This window comes from Panthera pardus, unplaced genomic scaffold, assembly GCF_024362965.1.
Source record: "Panthera pardus isolate Hobbes unplaced genomic scaffold, ASM2436296v1 HiC_scaffold_16, whole genome shotgun sequence".
In the NCBI taxonomy this organism is placed as follows: domain Eukaryota; kingdom Metazoa; phylum Chordata; class Mammalia; order Carnivora; family Felidae; genus Panthera; species Panthera pardus.
Genome location: NW_026526721.1, coordinates 21341329 through 21360967, shown reverse-complemented (window position 1 = coordinate 21360967; position 19639 = coordinate 21341329). Strand labels below are relative to the sequence as shown.

The window sequence follows — 19639 nt, the reverse complement described above, 5'->3', positions numbered from 1 at the left end:
AAACAGGCTCCAGGCTCCGAGCCATCAGCCCAGAGCCTGACGTGGGGCTCGAACTCACGGACCGCGAGATCGTGACCTGGCTGAAGTCGGACGCTTAACCGACTGCGCCACCCAGGCGCCCCGAAATAAAAGGCATTCAAATCAGTAGGAAGTGAAACTTTCACTATTTTCAGATGACATGATATTCTATATAGAAAACCTGAAAGACTCCATCAAAAAAAATGCTAGAGTGCTCGCTTCGGCAGCACATATACTAAAATTGGAACGATACAGAGGAGATTAGCGTGGCCCCTGTGCAAGGATGACACGCAAATTCGTGAAGCATTCCATATTTTTTGCATGTATGATGACAATATCTATAATCATGTTAAAATAGAAGTCAGCTTTTAATACAGAGATCGTGTGGACATGGACTTTATATGTGGAAAAAATAAATATTTTTTGCACATTTAAAAAAAATGCTAGAACTGATATATGAATTCAGTAAAGTCACCGTACAAAATCAACGTACAGAAATATATTGCATTTCTATACATCAGTAATGAAATAGCAGAAAGACAAATTAAGAAGTAAATCCCATTTACAGGTGCACCCAAAACAATAAAATACCTAGGAATAAATGTAACCAAAGTAGCGTAAGACTTCTACCCTGAAAATTATAAAACACTGATGAAAGAAATTGAAGATGATACAAATAAATAGAAATTCTCATGGGTTAGAAGAACAAATATCATTAAAATGCCAATACTACCCAAAGCAATCTACACATTTAATGCAATCCCTATAAGAATACCAACAGTATTTTTCACAGAGCTAGAAAAAATAATCCTAAACTTTGTATTAAACTGCAAAAGACCCTGAATAGCCAAAGCAATCATTAAAAAGAAGAATAAAACCGGAGGTATCACAATTCCAGTTTTCAAGATACTCTACAAACTGTAGTAATCAAAACAGTATGGTACTAGCACAAAACAAACAAACAAACAAACAAAAAAAAAAAAAACAGAATAGAAAGCTCAGAATAGAAAGTCCAGAAATAAACCCATGATTATATGGTCAATTAATCTTTGACAAAGCAGGAAATATTATGCAATGGAATGAATATTATGAAAAGATAGTCTCTTCATCAAATGGCATTGGGAAAACTGGATAGGTACATGCAAAAGAATGAAAGTGGACCACTTTCTTACATATACACAAAAATAAACTCAAAATGGATTAAGGACCTAAATTTGAGACCATAAACCATAAAAATCCTAGAAGAGAGAATAGGCAGTGATTTCTCTGACATCAGCCATAGCAGCGTTTTCTAGATATGTCTCCTAAAGCAAGGTAAACAAAAGCAAAAATAAACTATTGGGACTATGTAAAAATAAAAATCTCCTGAACAGCAAAGGAAACAATCAACAAAACTAAAAGACAACATACTGAATTGGAAAAGATATTTGCAGATGACACATCTGGTAAAGTATCCAAAATATATAAGGAACATAGACAACTCAACACCAAAAAAACAAATAATCCAGGGGTACCTGGATGGCTCGGTTGGTTAAGCATCTGACTCTTGATTTCAGCTCAGGTCACGATCTCATGATACATGAGATTGAGCCCTCCATTGGGCTCTGTGCTGACAGCCCAGACCCTGCCTGGGATTCTCTTTCTCCCTTTCTCTCTGCCCCTCCACCACCCATGCATACACACTCTCTCTCTCTGTGTCAAAATAAATAAATAAACTTTAAATTAAAAAGCAAAACAATCCAATTTGGATTGGGCAAAAGACATGAAGAGATATTCTTCAGAATAGACATACAGATAGGCAACGGACACATCAAAAGATGCTCACTATCACTCACCATCAGGGAGATTCAAGTCAAAACCACAATGAGATATCACCTCCCACATGTCAGAATAGCTAAAATCAAAAATAGAGGAAACATGTTATGAGGATATTGAGAAAAAGGAACCCTTGTGCAATATTAGTAGGAATGCACACTGGTACAGCCACTCTGGAAAACAGTATGGAGGCTTCTCAAAAAATTAAAAATAGAATTATCATATGACCCAGTAATTGCCATACTGGGCATTTACCCAAATAATATGAAAACGCTAAAACAAAAAGGTACATACACCCCTATGTTTATAACAGCATTATTTACAAAAGATAAATTATGGAAGTAACCCAAGTGTTCTTCAATAGATGAATGGATAAAGAAGAATGATACATATATACAGTGGAATATTACTCAATCATAAAAAAAGAATGAAACCTTGCCATTTGACACAACATGGTTGGATCTAGAAGGTATAATGTTAAATGAATATTTCAGTTAGAGAAAGACAAATACCATATGACTTCACTCATATGTGGAAGAATCAAAACAAAGAAAAAAGAGACAAACAAATGACACTTAACTATAGAGAACAAATAGATGGTTACCAGAGGGGAGATGGGTGAACATTTGCTTGAAATAGATGAAGGAGATTACGAATACACTTTTCATGACGAGCACTGAATAATGTATAGAATTGTTGAATCACTATGTTGTACATGTGAAACTAATATTACACTGTATATTAATTACACTGGAATTAAGAAAACAAATTCATTAAATAAGAAGTTATAAAAGGCAAGTAAATACATGAAAAGATGCCCTAATTCATATGTCACAGGCAAATGAAAATCAACACAAAGTAAGATACCACTGCTCACCTATTAGAGTGGCCCAGATCCAGAATACTGACAACACCATGTACTTGTGACGATGTGAAGCAGAAGAAACTAATCTATTGCTGCTGGGAATGCAAAATGGTACAGCCTTTTTTGGAAGACAGTTTTGTGCTTTCTTGCAAAACTAAACATGCTTTTACCCTATAATCCAGCAAATGCACTTCTTGGTGTTTGCCCAAAAAACTGGAAATTTATGTACACCCAAAAATCTGCACGTGGATGTTTATAGCAGCTTTATTCATGATTGCTAAAACTTAGAAGGGACCAAGAAGGCCTTCAGCAAGGAATTGGATAAATAATAAATTCCAAACAATGGAATGTCAGTGCTAAAGAGAAATAAGCCATGAAGCCATGAAAAGATATGGAGAAATCTTAAATTTATAACACTAAGTGAAAGAAGACTACATATTGTACGATTTCAACTATTTGACATCCTGATAGAGGCAAAGCTGTGAAGATTATAAAAATATTGGTGGTTGTTAGGGGTGGAAGAGAGGAGAGATGAATTGGCAGATCACAGAGTTTTAGGTGAAAATGCTCTTTACAATATTATAATGATGGATATATGTCATTATACATTTGTCCAAACCCACAGAATGCACAACACCAAAAATGAATGCTAAGATAAACTACAGACTTTGGGTGATTATGATGCATCAATGTAGGATTTATCCTTGGTAAAAAATGTATTTTGCCTGGCGAGTGATATGATAATGTGGAAGGCTATGTACGTGTGGAGGCAGGGAGCACATGGGAAATCTCTGTATTTTCCTCTCAATTTTAATGTCAACCAAAAACTGCTCTAAAAAAATAAAGCCATAAAAATTATTTTGAGTTACAGAAGTGTAAAAATACTTGCAGGCTACCATGAGCATGTGTTACTTTAGTGAGTGAAAAATCAAGTAAAACATTTAAATAAAATTATGAAAAATAAATATTATGAAACACACACTTGTGAATTGGTCTAGATTTTTTTCTTCTATATATCACTATACTTATACCTAGAAAATCATTTTTTGAATACAAACACCATGCGTTCATGGAAAATGGTATGAAAGTTCCTCAAAAAATTAAAAATAAAACTACCATAGAGTCCAGTAATTCTCCTTTTTGGTATATATCTAAAAGAATTGAAATCAGAATCTTAAAGAGAGATCTGAACAATCACGTTCACTGCAGCAGTAGTCACGATCACAATGGCCAAGATGGGGAAACAACCTACATATGTGTCCGTGGTATACAGCCATTTGCAACAACATAGATGACACGACAACAGGGCCAGGGGATATTATGCAAAATAAATAAGCCATATTGACCTAAACGAATAACTATATGATCCCAGTTACACAAAGTATCTGAAACAGTCAAAGTTACACGAGCAGAGGGTAGAAAGGTAGTTACTAAGGATTGGAGACAAGGGGAAATATGGAGGTGTGTCAAAAGGTGCAAAGTTTTAGCCAGGCAAGATGAATAAGTCCTAGAGATCTACCATATGACATAGTGACTATAATTAACAATATTGTATTATACACTTATAATTTGCTAAGAAAGTAGATTTTCTGGTGTATTCTTATCATAAAAGAAAAACAATAAAGAGAGTGAAAGGAAATGTTTAAAGGTGATGAATGTGTTTATGGCATCAATTATGGTGAATTTTATGAGTGACTCTTTCCCTCCAAACTAGTCAAGTTGCATACATTAAATAAGTACAGCTTTTTGAATGTACAAAAAAATGTTTTGTTTTGTGTTATTTTTCTGCGGAAAATCATGAAATATCTTGATGTAATGACTTGTGATTCAAATAAATGGGTGTAGAACTGTTAATGGTAACTTACATTATTTCCCAAGCCAATTGCCCTACTCTTCTCTTTATAATTATACTATTTGTTGATTGTGCATGTTTACAGTAGAAAAAAAATAACTCATTATTTTATTAATTTATTCAACAGATTAATAAATTTTATTAATTTATTCAACAGATTTATACAACAAATAAAACAGATTTATTCAACCCAGATATTTACTGGGTGCCTAATATTTGCCCAGCATGCTCCATTTCTGATATGCAGAAAAAAAGCATTGCTGATATGAAACTAATTTTTAATGGATATAGACAGACATTAAAAATAATTAATATGGCAGAAGGTGCCAAGTGCTATTATGATAAAAAAAAAGGGCAAATGGACTAAGTAGCAAAGTAGAAGAGTATTTGCAATTTTTTTTTGAGTTTATTTATTTATTCATTTTGAGAGAGACAGAGATAGCTCCAGTGGAGGAGGGGCAGAGAGAGAATCTCAAACAGGCTCGGTGCTGTCAGTGCAGAGCCTGATGTGGGGCTTGAACCTATGAAACCACGAGATCATAACCTGAGCCGAACCCAAGAGTCAGATGTTCAACCAACTGAGCCACCCAGTCGCCCCAAGTATTTGCAATTTTAAATAATAATTATAAGTGAAAATTTTCTGAGAAGCTGACGTGATCAAAGACTGGAAGAAAATGGTGGACTGAGCCACATGATCATCTGGAAAGAGAATGTCTGGCGCAAGGGGAAAATGCTCAAAATGCCTCATGAGGTGGGGTCTTGTCCAGGTGTTGCAGGAAGAGCTTCAGAGGGATGAGTCAAGTGGAGAGTGGGAGATGAGATCATACAAGTAGTATGAGTCCAAACAGTATGGGGCAATGTCAGCCTTATTAAGACTCTTTGCTAGCACTGATTAAGATAGAAAGAAATGGAGAATTTTCAACATGGTCAGACTTATATTACTAGTATCATGCTGGCTGCTGTTTTGAGAATAGATATGGGAGAATGAGAGTGGAAGCAGACAGACTAGCCAGCTATGAGGTTATTCCAATAGTCAAGGAAGGCAGATAGGGTGTATCAATGACCACCATTGTTGCTTTTTAGCCCTTACCTTACTTAACCTCTTTGACATAGTGGATCGCTCGTTCTTCCATGGAACTTAAAAATTTTATTTAACCTCTAGGCCACCACGTTTACCTGGTTTCCTTCTTAGAAGTCCAGTAAAGTGGTTTTCAGTTTAGGGTTGTTTGATGTCCCTCTCCCTTCCCCTATCTCTTTATCTGATTCCTACTCACTTCCTGGACATCTAAAAGATTGTCTCTGGGTACAGTCATGGGACCTCTTTTCCTCCAAAGCCTCCCACTCCCCAGGTGATCTCATTCAATCTCAGAGGTTTAAATAGCATTGATAAGAAGATACCTAAATTCGCATCTTAATCTGTGACTTCTACTCTAACCAATGCTCCCTCTAACCAACTGCTTATTCACCCTATGTGACACATGGGTGTTTCTTAGATCTCAGCAAATTAACACATTGCAAACCAAACTCCAGACTTTTTTCCCCAGAAACCCTTCTCCCATATTCTCACATATTTTGATGACTAACATTTCGTGTTTGTTAGTTACTTAAGCCAGATTTACTGGACTCACCCTTGATTCTTTTCTTTCCTCCCTCTACATTGGGTCCTTCAGTAAATTCTGTCTGCTCTGCTTTCAAAATATAGCAGAAATTCAATCACTTCATCCCATGCCTACTATCTTAACAGTGGTTCAGTCTCGAACATCTTGTACTTGTAATAGTTTCCTAATTGATCTCCTCTATCTTCATCCCTGGCCTCAATGGTCAATTATTTACTTACACAGCACTCAGACAAATCATTTGAGATCTTAAGTTGGATCTTTCAAAATCCTTCAATGTCTTCCTTTATTAATAGTAAGAAAAGCAACTCTCAAAAAAAAAAAATTAGCGGCTCTTGTTGCAAATTAATTGATTCCAAGGCCTGAGATATAGATGTCCATCCCCTAGGATTGATTAGCCATGACAGTGATCCCCAATAGTCCCCAGAAGTTTTGTGGAATTCTTAATAAGAGTGAAGAGACTTATTAATAAAAAGAGTATACATCTGTAGGTCTGTAAGGTCTTGCCATAATAAGAGAGAAAAAGAGACAGGCCAGGTTTTTAGCACTTCTGCCGTGACTCTGTCTCTACTTTCAAGGCAGAATGTATAAATATAATGAAATAGACTCAGTACCTCTCACATTTCTAATGGAATCTCCCTCTACAGTTTTCTCCATCGTATCTCCCTGCCTCTCAAAGACATACTCTCGTATTCTGTATTCTCATCTATTAACAGATTACTTTTTATTTAGAACACAATCCTATTCTCTCAAATGACAAAAACAATAGTCAAATGTTTATTGTGTTAATAAACTTTTGACAAGTTATTGAAAGATGAACTATGTTTTGACCCTACTGCAGAAACTGCTTATATTTGTTAGCAAATATATTGTTAAAATATGTTTCCTTTCATAATACAAAGTTATACTGCAAGCAAAAATATTTTAAAATAGTCCTTTTAATCCTAGATGAAATAAACTTCTCATGATTAGCTGCATAATTACATATCTGTGAGCAGTGTGAAGTCATGAGTCACAACACAAATATAACCTAAATAAGCACATCCAGCATCTAATAAACTTTCCTCAGCAATGTATCTTATTTGTTGTACATTTTTTCAAATATACACATTTATTATGCATCTAAGAATTTCAATACAGAGACATGTATTCCACAAGAATAACATGTAAAATTAATTGTAGTTTTCAGTAACTTTGATTGTGAATTAATTCATAATAAAAGAAGTCAAAGTAAGCACATTATCTTTCTCTTTCATTGCACAATGGATTAATTACCTTTGTACTGCACCCTATTTATTATGGTGTTAGAAGAGATGAAACATTTTGAGAGAAATTAAAAGTGTACTAATGAAGGCAATCACGTTGGTATTTAATTTCTCTAGGGAGTAAAAAGTAGAACCCAAATAAAACAATGATCCATCTTCCTAAATATCTTTAATATAGTGTATCCTTGATTACTGAGGCTTGTAAACTTGTTCGTGTTTAATTAAGGCCGACTGGGCAGAAACATCTTTTTTTAACAGGGTGGCCTTTCTCTTTCTTTCTCTTTCTTTCTTTCTTTCTTTCTTTCTTTCTTTCTTTCTTTCTTTCTTTCTTTCTTTCTTTCTTCTAATCTGCTCCACATTATTTTTTTTTAAAAACTGGTATAATTAACACCAATGTGTTTTGGGGTCCTTAAGTACTTTATTATTTTTAATGTTTATCACTTACTTTTGAGACAGGGAGAGAGAGAGAGAAAGAGAGAGAGAGAGAGAGAGAAAGAGAGAGAGAGAGAGAGAAACAGTGTCAGCAGGGGTGGGGGAGGGACAGAGAGAGGGGGAGACACAGAATCTAAAGCTGGCTCCAGGTCTGAGCTGTCAGCAGAGAGCCCGATGTGGGGCTTGAACCCACATCTTGGTCTTGAGACCAAGACCTGAGCTGAAATCAAGAGTAGACGCTTAACCGACTGAACCACCCAGGGGCCGCATTACGTCCTTTAATATAAAATATTGCATCAGCCCTAAAAGCAAGGCTATGTCTCCACCAGTTGTCAGGTTAACTTCTTTCATAAATACTCCAAATGGGAAGTTTCTTTATGAAATTAGATTGAGGAATATGTTGGCATACAGTTTAAAACACCCTGAAGGATTATATTTTTCCAAGTGATAATAACATTTATATATATGTATATAAAATTAAAATTTATTTATAACTATCTTTAAGTTTTTACATTTAAAATTTTATGTTTAATTTAGTTATTTATATTATTCAAAACATAAATAATATAAATATAATTTAGCTTATAATTTTAAAATTTATATTTAATTTATTCATACTATTTAAAATATAAATAATATAATTGTAATATGTAAATTTATGCATTTTTAAATATGTAGTTATATACAAATTTATATATATGTATATTTTTATTAAATGAGGAAGTGAGGCTTTCTTCATTGAATGCTATGTCGAAGGGTATAATTTCTGGTGTCATTTTATTTTCATTTAGTACCCTGAATTCTTTTGTTATAAGCTCTCATATTCTTTTGTATAAAGATTGTAACCAGAATAGCATTCTTACAAACACTCTCACATTATTTTGGGTCAACTTCGGAATAACCAATTAATTATTTCCTATTATATAGAATAATGACATAGTTATTTATCAGTGTAAAATAATAACAATTCATTTAAAGTAGTTATAAACTTAGGTATTATCAGGACACTTCATAAGTATTAAAATGTGTAAAATTGTACTCAAGATAATGTCAGCTTACTCTGTATTTTAATATTGCCATTTTAATCATAGATGATAAACGTTCATGACAATTCATATTTTAAATATTGCTAATTTGTGTCGTTCATTTATAGTGGTTTATTGCAAGAGAAACAGCTAGCCACTATGTATTTTTTTTCAGAGTTATTTTTATATCAGTTTGTTTGCTGAAAATATGATATCCAACTGAAGTGACTTATACAGTTAAGGCATTTACTAACTCTCTTATTTGGGCCAGCACATACACCTACCAAAAACACATGTTGCACCTTGCACAGTACCAGGAACACATTCCCATCATGCTGGACAGTAGTCACATATAGACTTACCAAGAGCATACCTCCCTAGGTTTGGTCAGTGCCAAGCTGCACAAACAAACGCAGAAAATCACCCAGCAATTTGGAAGGAGGCAGGTGCAAGTTTCAACTGCTCGATAACAATAGGGAAAGCTCAAGCCATTCTCATCTTCCTGGTCTACTACTGTCCTCACTATATACCCTCTCTGGGTAGCTGACGCAAATTTAAGAATCTCATTACTCACACCACAATAGACAAAAGAGAAAAAGCAGAGGTTGATGAAGGTTATTTTACTTCATGCACTTAGCTTTTTAGATTGCAGAACAAAATTTGCTAAAGCATAACTACAAAGTTCCACTTACATCTCACTGGCCAGAAGGGTTGATACACCTGCTCTAGATCATTGATTAACCAAAGGGAATGTGGGGCACCTGCCTGGGTGGCTCAGTCAGTTGAGCGATCAACTCTTGTTTTATGCTCAAGTCATGATCCCAAAGTGGTGGGATTGAGCCCCGAATGGGACTCTGGGCTGAACATGGATCCTGCTTGGGATTCTTTCTCTTCCTCTGCCCCTCTCCCTGACTTGTGCTATCCCTCTCTAAAAATAAATAAATCTTAGAAAAATTATATCATCCCAATGTTGTACTGACTTAAAGTTTTTGTAAGATGTTAGACTCGTTTCTAGCAAATATTATCTTAAAGAAAAGCTAAAAAATAACTGTCAATTTAGCTTATTTAGGAACTTATTAAACTTTCTAGAAGAAAATAAATATATCCATTATATTCAAATCACACTAATATTTGAAAATATGAAGGCAAAAATATATAGTGAACAACTTTAAAGGGGAAAAAACAAAAACAAAAACAAAAGCACCTGCTTTTGCTCATGTTAAGACCAATAGGAGACTTTATTCCCTAGAAAGTTATTATTATTTTTTTTAATTTTTTTTAGCGTTTATTTATTTGACAGAGACAGAGCATGAACAGGGGAGGGTCAGAGAGAGAGGGAGACACAGAATCTGAAACAGTCTCCAGGCTCTGAGCTGTCAGCACAGAGCCCGACACGGGGCTCGAACTCACGGACCGCGAGATCATGACCTGAGCTGAAGTCAGATGCTTAGCCGACTGAGCCACCCAGGCGCCCCGAAAGTTATTATTTTTTATGAATCTGTTGTCTTAAGAAACAAGTGTGAGCATAATGAGCACTGAGGGAAAGAAACCACAAATGTTTCCTCATTTCTTTGGCTTCACAAACTACAAAGTTTCTCTGAATAATGAAAGTAAGAAAGAAAATTATTTGAAGCTTAGGGAGTCATAGCTTAACAGGGTGAAAAGAAATGGCCTTGGCCAAGACAGGTCAAGGAATCTGGAAGACAAAAGCAAATAGACCTTTTTTTCCCAAGACAGCACCACAGTGGGACAACTCTTAACATTTTTAACCCTTGTGCTGTGTCCTACAGAGGCAACAAGAGGACATTTGTCAAGCCTGAGTTGGGTCATGTGCCTGTGTACATGAGTGACACTCCCATTAATATTATCTACTGTGCAAAGAGATTGTTCTCACAGAAAAATTGGGCTTCTCTTACTAAAAAAAAAAAAAAAAAAAAAAAAAAGAGAAAGAAGTCATGAAGGATAGGAAAAATATAATATTCATTATATTCCATCCTTTGGTGGTCCAACATCCACACACCATTGTCTACATTCATTTATTTTAAAATTCCACAAGAAAAACAACAATGTGTGCTTAACTGAATCCACGTGCAACTCCTACCCACAGAGATAGAATCCCATATGTCCTATTTCGTGCATTCTGGGATATGTGAAGAGTGTTTTTCCCCTCTTAGACAAAGTCTTGTTCTTATTGAGGTAAACCGCATGGAAAATGTATTCATATGGGCCCCAATAGAAAATGGCAGAGGGTGAAAATACAAAGTAGAAAATTTACGCACATGCTGAGACATACACATACACCGACGACAAAGAAGGTAAAAGTAGGGACTGTGGTCTTGTACTTATGTAACTGATAACCAGTTGAGACTGATTTTCATGACTTCCACTCTGATAACGCACTCCACGTTCCCCATGGTTTTAGCTAGCATTATGAGATGCTTTTGCAGGATCTTAGTTAATACCAGGGGAAGATGCAGCTCAGCTTTCATTTCAAGGACTTTTTGTTCTTCTATCACATAGATAGTCCAGAGCAAGGGGTAATGTAGGCAGATGCACCTCCACACCAATGGTTAAAGCATGATGCTCTTTGGATTTCCTAGTCAGAAAATGGTATTTTCATGGGTGTACATAATTTCTAGACAAATATAAGTTCTATTTATGATTTTTTTGTGCATTTGTATTTGTTTACAGAACTTTTATCAGTACCCCACTATGAGTTTTTATTTCAAGTATCCATTTAACTTTTGTCAAGTCTTAAAAGTGGTTCATTGTTGCTTTGCTCTTAAGGATTGCCTCCACTAATTTGGCATAGGACCTTCAAGAATGATAATCTCTTCAAATGGAAAAGTCTTAAAGACAAAGTCTCCATAGCCTAAAATAGCAATTTAAATCTGAGTTGAAAACACTAAATATTGTTTATTCACATCTGGACCAGTGAACAACCAACTGATATAAGTGAGAAAGGCTAAAATGGTGTCACTTGTTAACAACCGTACCTTCTGGAACCAAATTTCCTGAGTCAGAATCTTCCCTGGCATTACCGCTCTCAAGCTGTGTAACCTTAGGTTGATTAGTTAATATCATTTAAGCCGCGGGGTGACTTATCTCTAAAATAGGGATGCACTGAAACCTATGTTATGGGTTAAGTTATTTCATTCATGTAATTTGTTTTCCTTTCTTTTTTTTTCGTGTTTATTTATTTTTGAGAGAGAGAAGGAGAGAGACAGTGAGAGTGGGAGAGGGGCAGAGAGAGAGATGCAGAATCTGAAGCAGGTCTGAGCTGTCAGCATAGAGCCTGACGCGGGGCTCCAACTCACCAACCCTGAGATCATAACCTGGACCGAAGTCGGACACTTCACTGTCTGACCCACCTAGGTGCCCCTCATGTAATGTTTTTAAATGTAATATAATTAAAATAATTCAGGCACTGAAAATTCTCAACAAATATTAGCTCTTTTATTATCTCTTAAGAGGGCTTATTTTGAGTATACCCAGTTCTAAAAATTTTGTTTCCTTGTTAAGGTACTAAGGAATACAATGATGACGATAACAATTACAAGGTATGTGCTCTGATGATAACAATTGCAAGGTATGTACCAGACTGCCTGGGATCTGCTACTTACCCTCTGTACGATCTTACATCAGTTCCTCAGTCTCTCGTTTTGGCTTTTATATATATATTACACAAAATGGGGTAAATAATAGTAACCTCTTAACACAATTGTGTGAGGTGTTACCAATATTTTAAAGCACTTGGAAAGAAGGTTAGAGTATACATTTTATCAGCCTACTATATTTTAATGGAAAACATGCCTTTTAAAAAATTTTAAATAATTCATTGGCATTGTCAGAGAGTAATGTGTGTTTATGTGTATGTGTGTATATATAGAGATACATACTTTTCATGAATTTTAAATTAGTAAAGAAAAATATCATCTGAAAATGTTTGTTGTCTTCTTTCAAAAAAAAAATGGAAAAGAAAAACATAGCTATTTATAAAACTTTGACCTAACCTTGACTTTGGGTTATGTTATACAGTAGAATAGCAAGATTGAAACAAGTCAATGAACCTTTAAAACCATGACAACTTCGGGGGAAAGTATCTTATCTCTAAACACAAAATTCTAAAAAGCCCAGATTATCCAGTAGGAAAATACTTATTAAAAATTAACATCTTCCAGCACAAACTCTGGCAATATATAAAAGCATGTAAGTTCCCAGCACAAAACTAAAAATGAAGAATGTGGTTAAAATAAAAGTTATTAAAATTTCTTTCTCCTGAGACATGTAACAAAATAAAACACGGAAGCACGGAAGACGGGAAATCGCTGAAACAACAAATAATAGGCAGCCAGCAATTTACATGAAAGAGCTAGATGGAGAAGAGCCACAGTGGAAAAGATAAAAGAAATATTATAAAGGTGTGCATTTTAAATAGAGAACATATTTAAATGCCATCTTGAGGAATAATTCAAAATCATATTTAATGCTATCACAAATTTTGGAAAGGCAATAATAGTACAGTGCACACCTATTAGTATTTTCTTTATGCTGGCCATGTAAGTGGGCAGAAGTGCTTTTGAATAGTCTTTCACTTTCTTCATCCTGACGAGTTTCACTCTATTTAGCGGAGTGCTGATTATCACCTCTCAAGAAATAGGCTGCCCATTGCATGATTTCTTTTTTCTCCTTCTGTCTTTCATGTGCAAGCTAACTTGAGTTATTCTACAGAGAATAGTGCAAACGTAAGATAACACACATTTTCATCTCACTCTATGGCCCTGGGAATCGTCGAGCGCGATCGTAATTTCCATTTTGGTCCTGTTAGAATGTGAATAATTCCAGTCATTACTTATTGAAAAGAGATAGGCATTAGGGAATGGGCACGGGAAGCATACAAAGGTGTTTTCTGCAGTTCTTGGCAACCCAGATCCAGGTTCTGAGGATCTGACAAACTATTTTTTTTCTTTCTTATTCAGATTTTTTTTCTTTTCTTTTCTACCCAAGCCTAGGATGCAAAGATTGAGAGAGAAAACACACTGTGTTTATTACTGATAACTATACCGAATATTTCTAAGAGCATGAAGTGTGTAATTGTAGAAATGCGGATCTGGATAGTTATTTTATCATGTAATTCTCGATGTTTACAGAGAGCCTTATTGTAACTTCAATTTTTAATTCGTATTTATACGTTTTTGGTCACATTCATCAAACCAACAATAGCCAGAAGAGTGGCTTTTTGAGAAATGGAAGATTTTCCATTTCTTCTTTGGCTCATATTCATAATTTCACTTCAGTTAGATTATATACTTACTAGATGTGCTTGGGTGGCTCGGTTGTTTGAGTGTCTAACATCTGCTCATGTTATGATCTCCTGGCTTGTGGATTCAGGCCCTGCTTGGGGCTCTGTGCTGACAGCTCAGAGCCTGGAGCCTGCTTTGGATTCTGTGTCTCCCTCTCTCTCTGCCCCTCCCCTGTTCATCCTCTCTCTCTCTCTCTTTCTCTCTCTTCTCTCTGTCTCTCAAAAATAAACATTAAAAAATAATAAAGATTACATATTACCATAAATTTACTTTTAAAGGAGAAAGATAATAAAAAATAGACACAATTCCACATCTTAGAGAAAACCATCTGCAATATTTTTGTTTTTCTGACATTAAAAATGTTTTAAAAGTGGTACCAGGCTGACTTGGTGGAGTGTGTGATCCTCAATCTCAGGGTTGTGAGTTCTAGCCCCATGTCAGGGAAGACTTTACTTTAAAAAAGTTACAAAACACTGTATTTTGAACATTTAACTCAGAAATTAGAAATAATTTATTTTCTTTTTAATACAGGGACTTTTGTAACATCATTCTCATCAATAGAGATCATATATTAGGTGTTCAGAAGGAGTCAAAAACTGTCCTTGGCCATGACCGGTGTTATTACATTTAATCTTTATACCTACCTTATGAGATAGTTAGGAAGGATTATTATCACCATTTATTGCCTTTTACTGACAAAGACACAGCCACAGACACTTTAAGAACTTGGCCTTGGACTCACAATAAAGTGAAAGCGCGAATTTGAAGTAGACAGGCTGACGCCTGAGTTGTGCAGTTAAAGCCATGCCTGCTTAAAGCCACCAAATATGATTGTAGGCCTAAACTATAACTTAGGTAACCCAACTTTTTCATTTGTGCCATGGCCTTTCTTTAAGAACAAGATTGTTATTGTAAACAATTCTAAATATTTTTCCATCACAGAATATTACTATTTTCTTTATAGTTTCCAAATATAGGAAGGTAACTACAATATTTTAAATTTTAATAGTTTCCATCCTTGAATTGCACATGAGGTAAACTGTTAATGTAGCTTCATTGGTAAATTAAATTGTTGTTATTGTTCTTCTGTGAATACGTTCACAAGTTTTCAAATTTCTATGGGTAGGCTTGATTCTGTCTTTCTTGTACATCTGAGCTCTCCTTTCCATCTTAAAGTGCATGAACACAGCCATCCACTGATTTTGCTTTCTTTCCAGAGACAAGTGTGATTTAATTTGCTTAAAACAAATGAATAAATAAAGATTATATATGAATAGTATATCATGGACTATTAACATTAAAAAGGAAGGCAATTCTGCCATTTGTGACAACACGGGATGAACCTGGGGAACATTATGTTAAGTGAAATAAGTGAGATTTGGAAAGACAAATACTACATGATCTGGTTTATGTGTGGAATCTAAAATAATCAAACTCATAGAAGCAGACAGTAGAATGGTTGTTGTAAGAGACTAGGGGGAGAGAGAAAAAAGGATGTGTTGGCCAAAGGTACAAATTTTCAGTGATGTACAATGAACAAGTTCTCAAGATCTAATGTATAGCAGGAAGACTGTAATTAACAATATTGTATGGTCTACTTGAAATTTGTAAGAGGTCACAGATATTAAGCATCCTCACCACAACAAAAGGAAGAGAAGAGAGGAGAGGGAAGGAGAGGAGAGGAGAGAAGATAAAGACGAGAAGAGAAGAGAAGAGAAGAGAAGAGAAGCGAAGAGAAGAAAGAGAAGGAAAGGAAAGAAGAAAGAAATAGTAACTATGTAAGGTGATGGATAAGTTATTTAATTATAGTGATCATTTCACAATGTATGTTTATACAAAAACATCAAGTACTACCTCTAACTGCATACAACTTTAATTTTCATTTATACTTCAGTAAAGCTGAAAACATGAAAAAAATAGAAGTGTAAAAGGTGATCCGCAGCCCAGCTTTCTTTATTGTGTTTTGCAAATATTTATGCATATCTTAAGAAACAAAGAAACAAATATGAAGGAAATATATAAAAGAGATGAAAACATAAGTGACCTGAATAAATGGGTGGGGATCACATGTCTTTAGAGATAATAAGTCAGTGTTGTAAAATTATAAATTCTGATTATTTTGGAATTCAAAGCAATCAACATTTTTAAAACATCAATACATATTTTGAGAGAGAAAGCAGGTAACAAGATGGATCTAAAGTTCATCTAATAAACCTAAGTCAGTAATTAATAAATGCAAATAACCGGGGCGACTGGGTAGCTCAGTCGGTTAAAAGTCCAACTCTTGGTTTCAGCTTAGGTCTTGATAACACAGTTTGTGAGTTTGAGCCCCATCTCGGGTTCTGCACTGACAGTGCAGAATCCGTTTGGGATTCTGTTGCCCTCTTTCTGTGTCCATCCCTCACTTGCTCTCTATCTCTCTCAAAATAAATAAAAATAAGAACTTAAGGAGTATTTTTTAAAAATGCAAATAACCATGAAAATTCAGAGAAAAAGGGATTGACAAGAAGGTATACTCTTACTACAAAATAAAACATCATATAAGACTGAATTAATCGAAACTTAAAGCACTAACTAAGGAATGATGGGTCTATAAAAAATAATTAAAATATCTAAAATAAATATACATGAGATAATTTATTTTAAGAGAGAGATGAAATTGTTTCTAGCGGTGGTATGTCGTACAATTCGACAAATGATGCTGGGAAAAGTTATTAGTTATGTGGAAACAGTAATAATAATAACTTTTTATCACATTTTTATGATAATGTTAGGTTATGCTCACATGTACTCCAATTTAGGCAAAAGTATCTTTATAAATTTGGTTTTAGAGCATATTTCTAAGCATTCCACAAAATATAGAAATATATGTGTATATAATAATCAAATACTTCTATGGTTAAAAAAATAAGTCAACATTAAATGGCATGTTCTAAAAAAGCATCACATTTGGCAGATAAAGGCTAATTAAATTAAAAAGATAAATAGAATCAACATAGTAAAAAGGAAGAAACATCTCCAAAGTAAAAGGCCAACAATGAACCGATATTTTATACAAAAAAAATACAAGTATTCCATACCTGAACACTTTATTATGATGCAAATTAATCCATGAACAGACACCAGGATTCATTTATGACATGGCCACATTACAAAAATTTTATCAATATCCAGTATACACAAAGTACGCAGAAAGAAGCACTTTTTGTGTCTTGTAAGATAGTATAAATTGGTTTGAGAGGCTCTGATTTCCCAGAGAGAAAACATCCTGATGCTAGCCTTGGGTGTAAGAGCTCCAGTGAGGTGAGGAGAGTGTCCAAGCTGGAAAGAGAAGCCAGGTGTAGAAGGTAGGTGTGGCTGTCCCACCTAAGGTTTTCCACACCAACCAAGAGAAGAGTGAATGGGTTATTTCTTTAAACCTTGCGTCTTGGAAAGACGTAAGCACCAGTCTCTGTTTAAAACATTTTTCTCAAATTCAGGGATCACATATCAAGATCTCCCAAGAATAGTAGCCCTTCAGATTGTCAAGTTCTTTAGATGACCATCCAGGAAACAAGATATCGGCCTCACCATCTGAAGCATGTGTTGGATGTGGCACTCGTAAAACCAGCTTCCCTTTGGCTGAATCAGGAAAGGAGGCAGTGAACATCCCTCTATTTTATGGGTCTGAAGAACCACAGCAGTTTTCTCGAGAACAACAAAAAAACAAACAAACAAACAAAAAAACTTGATTCGAAGAATTTTTCTCTCTTCTTCCTCTTAGGTCACTTTATATATTTTGGAAAGGAATGGAATATTGATGCAGAACAGGTGGATACTTCTTTCCATTGTTTGGTACGCCTGTAGTTAATGCCTGCCCCAGCGATTGATGGCTCTCTTTAGAGTGAACAGTATTTGACAACTGCTTTCTTCAGCTTTGGTCCCTAGTGAATAATTCTGTTTAAACTTTTTCAAATCCAGAGTAACAAGTAAAGGCTTAATTGATACCCCATTATTTACAGATGTATTTGGAGTCTGTGAGATAAATAACGTGATATGAGATGTGTACTAAGGAAAGGAGGATTATACCCTTAATTTCATATATTTTATATATATTATAAATACGTATTATTTCTAAAGTATTAGAAGTATAAGCAACGATAATATTCTCTATAGAAACATGAGGGCAGAAAAGAATAACATTTGAGTGAAATGCAGATTACACAGTAAAAGTAGGACCTTCCAGAATGAGAACTGTCAACTTTGCTTGTATCAAATAGGTTTGTTCACCAGCTTGCCTGTACGTAAGAGGGAATATTTGCTTTCCTAACCTCTCTGTGCTCCTCGATCCTTGCCTCATCTGTTCCTATGTTTGATATTGGCATGCCACTAGATTACCGTAAAACATTTTCTAACCAGACATTTGCTTGATGACCCCCTGCCATTTCACACTTTGTAGGAGTGGACCCTGACAGGAAACTGAAGGAACCAAATCTCAAGGGAGTAATTTAACTCCTGACTAGAGCCACTCTGCATATCAAAAATTCTGTTCCCACTGGGAGGAAACATTTTCTTCATCAGTTACATTTCCCAGTAATTGGTTACAATGATTTAAGAATAAAATACAGGAGTGTGAGAGTGGCTGAATAATTTTCTCCTCCTAACTCCATTGTGACTCTGGCAAGAGTACCTGTGATGTTCATCTCTGCTATATGTACATCACTTAAAAAAGTGTAAAGAATTGAAGATTATGTAGACATTAACAAAGTGTAGCAAAAGTGTTCCAGAATTGAAAGCATTTGTTGTTTTGCTTGTGGGGCACTGAAAGAGGGATACAGGATCTGTGTGAGTTTATAAGAAATAAGCAAAAACAGGCATAGATTTCAAATATCCTTTTGAAAATTAAGTCTATTTGTTTTTTTTTTTTTTTTAAGTTTTTTCTTAAGGCTTTTTTGTTTTTGTTTTTGTTTTTTTTTGGGGTTTTTTTTTTTTTTTTTTTTTTTGAGAAAGAGAGACACATACAGCAGAAGTCAGGGAGAGACAGAGGAGAAGTGAGATAGATAGGATTCTAAGCAGGCCCCACACTGCCAGCGCAGAGCCTGACATGGGGCTCGAACTCCCGAAACCTCGAGATCATGACCTGAGCTGAAACCAGTAGTCCGACGCTAAACTGAATGAGCCACCCAGGCACTCCTTAAGTTTCTTTGTATCTGTTCTTTAAAATGCACATAGTAACACATTTGGGATGAACAGGATTAGAGAGATGCAGAAAAATATTAACTGTCCATAAAACCTCTTTTTGGTTCAATAGAGGATGTATGATATGCTTTGTTATTATTTGGGGGTCAGTTTTCAGTGTTCACAGAACACAAAGAAAATGTATATTCAGGTTTTTAAAATTGTTTGCATATGAAACAATGGATGGCTGTCTTTGCTTTGCCTGTTTATGATGTTCACAAATTCTACTTA

The 19639-nt window shown here is 35.1% G+C and overlaps 1 non-coding gene across 1 annotated transcript; it reads left to right on the top strand.

Annotated features, from left to right (window-relative positions):
- Positions 1-229: 229 nt before the first annotated feature.
- LOC128777429 (U6 spliceosomal RNA) lies at positions 230-336 on the top strand. The gene has a single exon (XR_008422689.1). It is a non-coding gene; the product is annotated as a U6 spliceosomal RNA (small nuclear RNA).
- Positions 337-19639: the final 19303 nt, after the last annotated feature.